Raw genomic sequence first — 13,489 nt, forward strand, 5'->3', positions numbered from 1 at the left:
TGTATTAATCAAATATTTTTAAAATTTTTAGAATAAATATTAATATTTTATTTTAAAAAATACAAACTTTTTTGATAAACTAATATTTTAATATAATTTGTTACACTTTAATAGTGTTTGTAATTATAGTTAATTACATGTATTTTTAAGAAAAAAAAATATCACAAATAAATAAAGTTTATACATACAAATTATTATATATTATTTTATACATTTTTAATAAGATAAAATTTACTTTTGATGTAAACTAACTTTATGTTAAACAAATTTCAAATTCTCAAAATAATATTAAATTTAATTAATTATTTAATTATTGTTTTAAATTTATATCTTTGTTATAGGTTTAAAAGAATAAATATGTAAGTAAATAATTTTTTTTACCGTTGTTATAGAGAAAAAAATAATATTCAAATAAACGAAGTAAAAAGATATCACATAAAAGATCTATTTCAATTTAATATAAACTAAATAATTTTTTTTTACCGTTGTTATGACAAAAAAATATAAAAAGTTATTGTTTAATAAGATCTATTGGAACATAATAAAAATAAATATTAATAACAATAAACATTAATAATAATATAATAAATATTAATAATAATAATTATTATTGATAATAATAATAATAATAAAAATTTTAATAATAAAATTAGTATAAAAATTGAAATGATAAAAATAATGAGAAGGAGGTATATCTGGTAACGACAATAAAGCTAAGGATGGATTATTGTGGATTTTAAATATAAGAGAAATAATGAAATACATTAATGGAATACATGTATTAAACAATAAAATAAAAATTTTGTTTTTATTTTTTTCATTGGAATACATGTATTAAAAAAAATAGCAATCTTCATCTTCAAGACTCAAAGGTAACTCAACATTCCTACCAATGATGTTGAACATGAGAAACATCATATACTTATAACAACAACTTTGATATCCTTGCCCCTTACGGAAGTCAAATTTTTTAGACATGATTTAGAAAATTAATATCTACTAACAATTTTCCAAGCAAACGCTCAACCAAAACATCCAGTTGCAAAACCACCTAACCACTGCAGCATCGACACCACAAAGTCCGGTCAACAACGAAGACACCACCGCAAACTCTGCTCAACAAAGAAGACACAATTAATCTCTCAAGTTCCACTCGAACTGTAACTAAAATCTGACAAACAAAAAGAAAACAAACCGAAAAAGAGTGTTATAGCGGCGGCGAAAAATTACACAGCATAACCCTTCAGCAGATCTGAAACAGAGAGAAAAAGAGAAACAACCAACTCATGATTTTCAGAAAAAACTCAGCATGCTTATATCTCTACAACGCAAAAATAATTCAAAAACTTTAAAAGTTTATGAACTTCAGAAAAAACCAATCTGTATCTGTATTATAGAAATGGCTGTGAAATAGGATTAGGGCTCTAGGGTTTATATAGGAATAAGTTAGAATCTAAAAAGTTTGTATTTTAATGTAGGAGGAAAATCTAAAAGCCATCAAATATTGTTTGAATCAACGAATATTTTGATTAATGTGGGAAGGAAATATCAAAAGGCATGGAAATGGTTGGAAATAGAAAACTGAATTGATTTAGCCGTAAAAGCTTATTATATTGGAAGCCTATAGCTTGGTTCACACGAAATAAATAATAATGATAAGACCAAAGTGAATATATAATAATTTTAAAAAAATGAATTATTAAATTAACAATTACATTGAGATTTCCTAATGTAGAAATAATAAAAATAGTAAGTTCTCTATAATTGTGACACTTGTCAAAATTGCCAAAAATCTCATTTTGCTTTATTATATTGTATGATAGTAAATAGAGAAATAATGTTAGGTTGACGGTTGGAGTCCAAAATTTTGACAAAAGATGGATGCACTCTCACTCTCATCAAAATAGTAATGTGTACCCAAAAAGAAAACAATTAAATTTATATTTGGTGAACTCACCTTATATCTTTTATAATGTTCAATTTTTGATGAAAATTTATCAGCGTCTAAATACCGACCTGTTTGTTAAGAGAGAAAAAATGATTAATTTTAACCATTATAATGAGGATTGTATTTCAAGATGGAATGAAATAACCAAATGAAAATACTATATATTCCAAGATGAATAGAAAAACAAACCACTGAAATTGAGGATGATATAATAAATGACCATAAAATTAAGATATTATCTCACAAATAATTTGATTGTTTTAATTCCAAGAACGAAGTTCAAATTTTAAGAGAGATAGTTGTAAAATGAACATGTCACTATTATTTATTATAATTTTCTACAATTTTAAAGTTGTTTGTCACCTTATCTATGAACATCTTTTGATAATTTAATTATAAAAATTCTATGGTAAATTGAAGTTTTATTGAATACTAATACTCTAAATACAATTGAATTAAAATTTAAATTCATTTTAAAATAATTAAATATAAAAGATAAAATTAAATTAAATCATTGAATATTGGGTACCATACCCAACAAAATATTAAAGTATCAAAATATTCACATATACATTCCTACTATAAGTATATGTTTCAAACCTTTGTTTTGTTCGATTATATCATCCCATATACCAAGTCCCCTTCCTCCTTTGTGAGATTCTCCTTCAATCTAATATTATCAAAATTTTGTCAATAATAAATTAGCATTTATAATTTCAAGCTATTAAATATCTTTTCTTAATAATTAGAGTTATTATTATATATCTAAGTGTATATGACTTTTTAGAATGCACCTGAAGAGCAAAGATCCAGTACCAAACAAAAATCTATGAGGAAAAGATTTACGATTTGGAAATCTTGAAGAATTTAGAAGTTTCAATATAGAGTCATATGGATTAGATGCATTTCATTCTCCAATCTATAAAAACTCAACAACAAAAACATGTTAACTAATAAAATCATCTAAAATAAAGTAATTATGACTCAACTAATATTATTGTGTATATGGATATATAAGCTAATTAATTTAATCAGAAGCACCTGTGAAATAGATAAGTCATATTTGGTTGTCTTCTGCTTGTGAAGTAGATCTATAGTAATAACATAATACAACCAATTATGAAAACAAAGATAGTTAAATAATAAACATTAGAAAATGAAGAGCACAAATTTCATTGCAATTATGAAGTAGATCTATATTATTACGCTGTCTGAAATTTATTTGACCTTTTTCTAACCACGAGTTTATTTGATCTTGGATGACACAAATCTTATTTGATCTTGGTTGACACAAATCTTACTATATAAAGACTTGTTAGTATAGTATACCTTACTCTTTGTATTTGTACATATTAGTTGAGTATTTGTATTGTAGAGTAGCTTATGTACATATTTTGCCATGTCATCATTTGTAGATAAGGTATATAAACCAATTGTAACTATTGCAAATCTAAGAAGAAGAAGATGAATATTATCCATAACAGAATTCTGTTATGCGCTTCTTCCCCAACCTGTTGTTGTTATTGCACTTCACTACCTTCATTGCTTTCACCATGGATTCATGGCGTCACCATCAACATGGTATCAGAGCTTAACAAGCTCTGGTAGCCATCGTTTTCTCAGGTTTCTTCCGATTTCATTCTTGATTTCTTTTAATCCTCTTTGCTTGTTTCGATTCTTGATTTCCTTTTCAATCGATTCTTGGATTTTTCTGTTTCGATCGAATCTTTGCTCCATATTCTTTTCGATCGTTTACGCTCTCTGCGTTTCTCTGCAATCTTCCTTTTTTTTTGTGAATCGGATTTCTTGTTATTTCCACCATTGTTATGTTTTCTTTCATTGATGGCATACCAGAGTTTCACGGATTTTTCCACCATTTCCTCCAATCCTTACTACTTGCATCCCAATGAGAATCCATCTCTTGTTCTGGTCACTCCTCTTCTGGATGATAAGAACTATCATACATGGGCTCGATCAATGCACATTGCTTTGATCTCAAAGAACAAAGAAAGATTTATTGATGGCACACTCCCAAAGCCCCCTGTATCGGATGTTCTCTATGCTCCTTGGGTTCGTTGCAACACAATGGTATTGGCATGGATCCATCGTTCTATCTCTGAGTCCATAGTCAAATCTGTTCTTTGGATTGAGACAGCCGTTGATGTGTGGAGAAATCTGCAAACTAGATTTTCACAAGGTGACATTTTTCGTATTTCTGATATACAAGGAGACTTGTATAAATTCTGCCAAGGAAACCTTGATGTTTCCAATTATTTCACCCAAATGAAGGTCATGTGGGACGAACTTGAAGCATATCGACCAATCACTACATGTTCATGTTCCATTCCTTGTTCATGTGGTGCCCTTGGTTCTGTTAGAAAGTATAGGGATCAAGACTATGTGATCAGATTTTTGAAAGGATTGAGTGAGAAATTCACACAGGCCAAGACTCAGATCATGATGATGCATCCTTTGCCTAGTATTGATCAAGCCTTTTCCCTGATAATTCAACAGGAACGAGAACTCAATAGTTCTCAATCCACCATTTTTTCCAGTACTGGAACTGATGAATCAATAGCTCTCCACTTGAATGCAGCATCGGGTAACAATCATCCCAAGTCTAGCAGCAATCCCAACAAAGGCAAAAGCAATGGTTATGGAGGAAATAAAGGTCATAATAGAGTTTGTACTCACTGTGGCAGAACCAACCACACAGTTGAGACATGTTTTCTCAAACATGGTTATCCAACTGGTTTCAAAGGTAAGGGAAAAGTTCCCAATTCTAATGTTTCCTCTCAATCTGTAGCATCTGTTGAAACAGGTCAGGCATCTTCTGGGCAGCAATCCACTCAATCCAACTTTGGTTTTACTCAAGAGCAGTATCAAAGTATCCTGGAGCTAATTCAACAGTCAAATCCCAATGTCAAAGCCAATTCAGTATCTACTTCACCCTTTGTCTTAAACACTCATTCCACTCATGAAACTGGTAAGAACAAATCTCTGTGGATTTTTGATACTGGTGCCACTGATCACATATCTTTTGATCTTGCTAATTTCACTTCACACAAAACAATTGTTCCTATCCATGTTAGCCTACCTAATGGATCACATGTTATTGCCTCTATTTCTGGAACTGTTCCCATATCCTCAGCCCTAGTTTTACATAATGTTTTATACATTCCTAGTTTCCATGTCAATCTAATCTCTATTGCAAAACTTGTTCAAACTAATGACTGTATTGTACATTTCACTAATAACTCATGTACAATTCTGCAGAACCATTCCAAGGAAACGATTGGTTCAGCTAAACTGCACAGAGGTCTATATGTGCTTGATTCTTCTCATCTTAGCCATGCTTGTAATACTTCCATACAAGATCCTTCTTTACTTTGGCATTTAAGATTAGGACATCTCTCTTCTATAGGATTACAAAATGTATCAAAAATATTTCCTTTTATTCCTTCAAAGTGTAGCAATAAATTTCCATGTGATCCATGTCATTTTAGTAGACAAAGAAAACTTTCATTTCCTCATAGCAATACCATAAGTAATTCTCCTTTTGAGTTGTTACATGCTGATTTATGGGGACCTTTCTCCACCATTTCAATGTTAGGTCATAGATACTTTCTAACTCTTGTTGATGACCATAGTAGGTTTACTTGGGTTATTTTCTTAAAAACCAAGGATCAAACCAAGCAAAGTATAATTCAATTCATAGCCTACCTTGAAAATCAGTTTAACACTACCTTAAAATGTTTTAGGTCTGATAATGGAACAGAATTTCTTACATTATCTACATTTTTTCTGTCCAAAGGCATAGTCCATCAAAAGTCTTGTCCGTATACACCCCAACAGAATGGGGTGGTTGAAAGGAAGCATCAGCACATACTAAATGTTGCTAGATCCTTGTATTTCCATTCAAAAATTCCTCTTAATATGTGGAACTTCTGCATACAACATGCTGTCCATCTTATAAATAGACTCTCTTCTCCTTTAATCAACCTCAAAAGCCCTTATGAGCTGTTACACCACCAACCTCCCACTCTTATTCATCTTAAAGTCTTTGGTTGCTTGAGTTATGCTGTGTCTAACCTCACCCACAAAACAAAATTTGACCAAAGAGCAAGAAAAACTGTGTTTTTAGGCTTTAAGGATGGTACTAAAGGTTATATCCTCTATGATCTTCAATCCAACAATATTTTTGTTTCAAGACATGTGATATTCTATGAAAGTGTTTATCCTTTTAACTCTGTCACATCTTCTTCTGCCAAATCTCCCTCTCCTCCAAATCTCAATCTTTTTCCCACATATGAAGATCATATCTTACCACATCAAAATCCCAATTCTACTGACATATCTCAGTTCTTTGATGACACATCTTCCTCCCTTAGCCTACACCAACAACAGCTTACTAGCCATAGTCCCAGCACTAGTGAAAATGACAACTCAGCTCAACAGCTTTTTCATAATCCTGCTCCCTCTGATAGTGACAACTCAATGACAGAAAGAGCATTTGTTCTGCCTTCCCAGCCAGTCATCTCTGCACATCCTGTCAGTCCTTTAACCTCTCATGTGCCCTCAGGTCATTTTCAGGCCTCTGAACCTAATCACATTCCTAGCTCTTCTGATAACAACAATCCAATCAATTCTCCCTATTCTGATCATAATAGTCCAGCCAATTCTCATACTACACCCCAAGAAAATAACCTCATTCCTACCATTAGACATTCCACTAGAGTGTCAAACCCTCCTAGTTACTTATCAGAATATCATTGTTATCTTGCCACAAATTCCAATCCTTCATCTCATTTACCTTCCACTAATATTCCATATCCTTTATCATCTTTTCTCTCATATGATAAATGTTCCCTGCCTTACAAAACCTTTTGTTGTGCTATATCTTCCACAACTGAACCAACCACATATAAACAAGCCATAAAACATGACTGTTGGATTAAAGCTATGGATATGGAGCTTAAGGATCTTGCAGAAAATCAGACATGGACTATTGTGGATTTGCCACCTGGTAAGATACCTATTGGATGTCGTTGGGTTTACAAAGTCAAACATAAAGCTGATGGGTCCATTGAGAGATATAAGGCCAAACTAGTAGCCAAAGGCTACACTCAGCTAGAAGGCATTGATTACTTTGATACATTTTCCCCTGTGGCTAAGCTCACTACTGTTAGAGTGCTATTATCCATTGCAGCCATCAAAGGTTGGTATTTAGAACAGTTAGATGTCAACAATGCTTTCCTACATGGGGATTTAAATGAAGAAGTTTATATGCATCTCCCTCCTGGATTATCTGGTTATGACTCATCCAAAGTTTGCAAATTGCAAAAGTCATTATATGGCCTAAAACAGGCCAGCAGACAGTGGTATTCAAAGTTGTCTAATTTCTTGATCTCTCTTGGCTATAGACAATCTCAGGCAGACTATTCACTATATGTTAAAACTGACTCTGCTCATTTTACTGCTCTCCTTGTATATGTTGATGATGTTGTGCTGGCAGGTAACTCATTGACTGAGATCAAACATGTTAAGTCTCTCTTACACAATCAGTTCCAAATAAAGGATCTTGGCCAGCTCAGGTATTTTTTGGGTTTAGAAATTGCTAGGTCTACTGAAGGCATTTTCTTAAACCAAAGAAAATACACTCTTGAATTGTTACAAGATGCTAGAGTATTGGCAGCTAAACCTTCATCAGTTCCATTTGATCCCACTCTGAAATTATCTGTTCATGAAGGTGATTTGCTGGAAGATCCTTCTTCCTTTAGGAGACTGATTGGTAGACTAATATATTTGACAAATTCTAGGCCTGACATTTCTTATGCAGTACAACATCTTAGTCAGTTCATGTCACAGCCAAGACAACCACATTTTCAAGCTGCCATTCGTGTCCTCGGGTACTTGAAGTCTGTTCCCACCACTGGTATTCTTTTCTCTGTTTCAAGTGAGCTAAAATTGCTTGGATTTGCTAACTCTGATTGGGCAAGATGCCCTGACACTAGGAAGTCAATTACTGGCTATTGTGTGCTCTTAGGTTCTTCACTTCTATGCTGGAAATCAAAGAAACAGCATACAGCTTCTAGATCATCCACTGAGGCTGAATATAGGGCTTTGGCATCCCTTACTTGTGAGATCCAATGGCTGCAGTATCTCTTTAAGGACCTAACTGTTGAATTTCATCAGCCAGCTAATGTCTTCTGTGATAGCAAGTCAGCCATCTATCTGGCTCATAATCCAACATTTCACGAAAGGAGCAAACATATTGAGTTGGATTGTCATGTTGTTCGAGAGCGCCTTCAATCCAAACTCATTCATTTGCTACCTATTTCCACTTGTGACCAGCTTGCAGACATGTTAACTAAGCCTCTACACTCTCCAGCTCTAAGACATTCTTTGCTCAAGTTAGGCCTTTGCAACCTCCAAAGTTCAACTTGAGGGGGGTTGTTAGTATAGTATACCTTACTCTTTGTATTTGTACATATTAGTTGAGTATTTGTATTGTAGAGTAGCTTATGTACATATTTTGCCATGTCATCATTTGTAGATAAGGTATATAAACCAATTGTAACTATTGCAAATCTAAGAAGAAGAAGAAGATCAATATTATCCATAACAGAATTCTGTTATGCGCTTCTTCCCCAACCTGTTGTTGTTATTGCACTTCACTACCTTCATTGCTTTCACCATGGATTCATGGCGTCACCATCAACAAGACTTTTCAACAAAATGACATTGGTAGTTAGATTTTTTAGATATTAAATATAGTTAATTTGTTTTGTGTGTATATCATGACGTTAATAATACATTTACATATATTATTTTCTTTCTAATATATATATATATATATATATATATATATATATATATATATATATATATATATATATATATATATATATATAAAGATTGGCTAAATTATAAACTAATTAAAAATAAATCATAACTATGATCTACACTTATGCATCATCATTATCAAGATATTTAATTATTTTTAGTTAATTTTAATTATTATTTTTTAATTATATTACTTTGTGACACAAAAATGAATTACATATGTAGTTAATAAATTGTAGAAGTTATATAGCATTACGAGTGTTCACATTGTCATACTCCAAAATTTATTCTACCAAAAAAAATGCTCAAGTCATTAACCATCTCCTTCAAAAATATGGTTAGAATTATGGTCAACACATCAAACTAACTAAATGTAAGCTTTATGATGGTGGTATTTCTGGATCTAGGTTGAGACACATTGCAAATATATTTGGATTTACTGTAGGACATACACCATTTAACTATATTGGAATTCCTATATTCAAAGGTAATCCTAGAACTCATCGTCTCCATACCATAAAAAATAAAGTATTGGCCAAGCTAGCTACTTGAAAAGGACGCCTTCTTTCTATGATGTGTATGATTCAATTGGTCTGGTTGATCATACAAGGCATGCTTCTGTATATTCTTAGGATTTATGAATGGGAGTCAATCTTCTTAACAGACTAGATTCTTGCATTCGAAATTTTGTATGGACATCAGTGGCGGAGCCAGAAATTTTAGGCAGCCTGGGCAAAAACTTTACACCATTTATTATTTATCTGGTTTAATTTTCACACCTTATTTTTGCTAATTTTTCCCTTAATCTCATCCCTGATTTTATCTAAAAATCGACTATTACATTGGAGGAGTACAAAGAAAATAGGGGTTGAGCCCGGGCGCCTGCCCGGGCTGGCTGGGCCTTGGCTCCGCCCCTGATGGACATATAGCATAGACATTAGAAAGTTGATTACTACATTTTGGAAGGTTATTTGCTCACATTTGTCTAAAGAAGGTCTTGGTCGACTGAGAGATATTAAGACAATCAACCAGTCTGATTGTCTATCTCTTTGATGGAAGTTGTTGACTATAAATAACCAATGGTCTTTTGTGCCTTATTAGTAGATATTTCATGCACAAAAAACCAAAGCATGCATCCTATTTCTTCTTCAATATGGTATGACATTAAGCATTCCATTTTCTTTCTGGAGAAACATAGTAGATGTCAGGTTAGTAATTGAAATAACATTGATTTAAGGACTGACAATTGGTTGGGAATTGGGATACAAAATTAAAGATTTACACATAGTATTACTAGTGGATATTAAATTTATACAAACTCATAGCGTCAATTCAATTATCCAAGACATGAGTTGGAACATTCCTCGTGGATTATTCATTTTGGATTCTTAAATCATTAAAGATATTTTGAAGATTGGCTTGTCAGTTGATAATACTACTGTTGGTAAACTCATTTAGACAGAATCTGCAAATAGTTATCTATCTTTTAAAGATGCATGCAATTATATTAGGAGGGATCACATTGAGCCTTCTTTGACAAAGTTTATTTGGCATCCCTACATACCATTTGCTAAGTCATTAGTGACTTAGAAACTAACGCATAATGTTATGGCTATAAAAGACAGCCTAATTCGAAGAGGAATGCATATGATTTCGAGGTGCTATCTTTGCAATTATGATGTGGAAACCGCAGACCACGTATTTCTTAGATGCAGGTACAGTTTACTTTTCTAGAAGTAAGCTCTCAAATTCATAATCTGATCATGACTATTATCATAATAATTCTTTGAAAACCTTGGGACACAAGAAATAATATCAGGTTTCAAAATGGTAACATTGACTTTGATCGAGACATTCTTCATGTTAAACATTTGGTCTATATGGCATCTACTTATTTCAAGGGGCACATGTATCCTTCAAAATTCACGAGTTTACAATTATTAAATGTTTTGACATCAAATGTCGACCTCCTCCCGCATCTAGAATCATACAAGTTAATTTGTATTTTTTCTAATCATAATTGGATTATGTGCAACATGAATGGAGCTTTAAGAGGAAATCCTAGAATATCAATTTGTGGTGGCATATTTATGGATAATTTAAGAACATTCTTGGGAGCTTTCTCAGCTAAGGTTGAAGTTTACATATTCTTTCGAGCTCAATTTTATGGAGTCATGCTTGTTATTGAATATGCTAATAGGAATAATTGGAGAAATTTTTTGCTTGAAACTGACTCAATGATGATCATTTGTGTATTTTCTTATTTGAATATTGTCTCTTGGTATCTTTTAAATAAATGGAAGAAAATTTTGTACACTATATGTTCTTTTAGATTTAAGATATATCACATCTTTCGTGAAAAAAATGTCTGTGCAGATAGATTAGTCAATATAAATTTTTTTTTATTATGACACTTTATAAAATTCACTTTTTATTTGTGCTTTTGAAAAAAAATTGAGAGATAGATTTAGCATGTCCAACTATTATTTTTGCTAATTTTCTTATGGGTTAGGTTTTAAGTCACCTCGTTCATTTTTATTTTCTTTTTTATTCAATAAATTATTTTATTAAATAAATTATATTATATCGATGGAATATTTGAATACTATTATATTATTTAATTACAATTTGTAACTTCCCGAGCCAAAATATCAGTCTAAATTAAAGTTAATATCTTGTTTTCTATCACTATGGCTACACGTTACAAGAAGTGATCAAATTGGAATTGATACTAGAGCCCAATAATAAAAATATCTCAACAACCCTGGAAAATCTAATGGCAGAAAACTAAGAGGACATAAGTTAACCTTACTACACAACCTTAAAATTAGAGCATCTCATATAGAAGCTTCCAACTTGATTCTCCATATGGTATGATATCGTTTGACATACAATACAAACAAATTACTTAGATAATAATAGAGTTGTGTTATTTAGTATGATAATTCTTTAAAATATTAACTAACAAAGAAAACACATGGAAGATAAATACAAAATTACATTTTGTATCAAATAACATTAAGATTAAGAATAACATAAGTACTCATTGAAGCATCTCACATATTTATTGTGTGATACTCATATTTACATATACAGAGTCTTCCTCGTATACAATTTCATCTGCAACTATACATAACCACAATTGATACTAGCTATAGTAATCAAAAAATATTTTACAACCTGGTGCTACAAAACTCCGCTACTGAGAGGTCAATGAAAGGATTGGACCTAAGTCCATAAAATAAGTCATATATATCAATTCTGCATAAACTATAAGATTTTTATTTTATTTTTAAAAAAAATCAATATTGTTTTATCACACACTTTTGTAATATTTGGACTGAGTAAATAGCAGAGTTCCATTGTTTTGAAACTTGACTTCAATGCCTAAAAAATAGTTAGGTATCATTCAGCTCTTTCCGATCCTTCGCACTCCCTAACTCTGCATCTAGATTTCATCTCCTTTCTCTATGCATGCATAGTTGAGTTTTCACACAATCGGTACCACAAAGCTCATTATTGGACTCAACACAAAATCAAGCATCTGTGGTCAAAGATTCAGTGCAATCACAAGAAATCTCGAAAACGATTGCTTCATCTAAAACCAGACTCTGATACTATGTTGAAAATGAATTTCATAGTTCATCTTCTTCTGTTAAAGCAGTTAGATGAGAGATAGAAGCTCAAGAGTGAAATAAAAAGAATGGTATATTGATTTTGTTATGAATTTACAGTAATGCAAGTCTTATATTATCAGAACACTTACAAGTTAAGTGATACCGTTAGTCAACCACTAACAGCCATCTAACCAAGTGTTAACTATCAGTGTTACAAAAGAAAAACAAATGTGAAAAAAAAGTCTAAAGTAATTCTATCTCTAACATTCAAAAGTTCAGTGAGATCTCTATAATTGAAATCAAAGAAAAATGCTATGCACACCAAAATATTTTCTCGAAATTTTCGATAAAACTCATGAAAATTTCTAAAAATCCAGTATTTTTTCGAAATTTTTGGTACACCCCCAATTTCCAATAAAAACGCATATTTTTTAGAAATTAGTGACTTGAGTCAAAGGTATAATGGTAAAAACATACGGCCCTTAATGGGTGGCAGGGATAATTTGAAGGGTGGCAACTTAATTCCTCCCATAAGAGTCAACCTTAACTAGTTGGACTAAGGTAATGTTTTTATTTTTTTTTAAAGACATTTAAATTAGTCCTGAGGAGAAGGTAATTGAATATTGAAAGAAAATAATAGTAAGAAAAAGTGTGTGTAACTAACTATAGTGTAGAGTGTACGGTTTGTAACATTATGAGAATAGAACATATGCATTCTCGCATCAAAATCAACACAAAACAGAACAAAAAATACATGTGGAGTTAGCAATGATGTTGTTGCTTTCTCTCAAAATAGCTGGAAGATGGGTCTGTTGCTCAACGAGCATCCTAATTGGGACCAAGGAAAAAATCTCATATTATAGTCTAAATATTCCAAACACATGTGCAACATCATAAACAGTCTGTCTTTAGACTGAACCAAGATGTAATATGCTAAAGTCAAAATGTATAAACTGTAGGGAACTGATTCTATTTTAGTTAACACTTGGAAAAGTGTCAAGAAACAAAGGAAAACAAGAACTGAAAGAAGTGCTTAACAACACTAATGAAAGTTACATAGTATTCAATTACAAAAAGC

The sequence above is a fragment of the Vicia villosa genome, linkage group LG6 (assembly GCF_029867415.1).
Source record: "Vicia villosa cultivar HV-30 ecotype Madison, WI linkage group LG6, Vvil1.0, whole genome shotgun sequence".
NCBI lineage: Eukaryota > Viridiplantae > Streptophyta > Magnoliopsida > Fabales > Fabaceae > Vicia > Vicia villosa.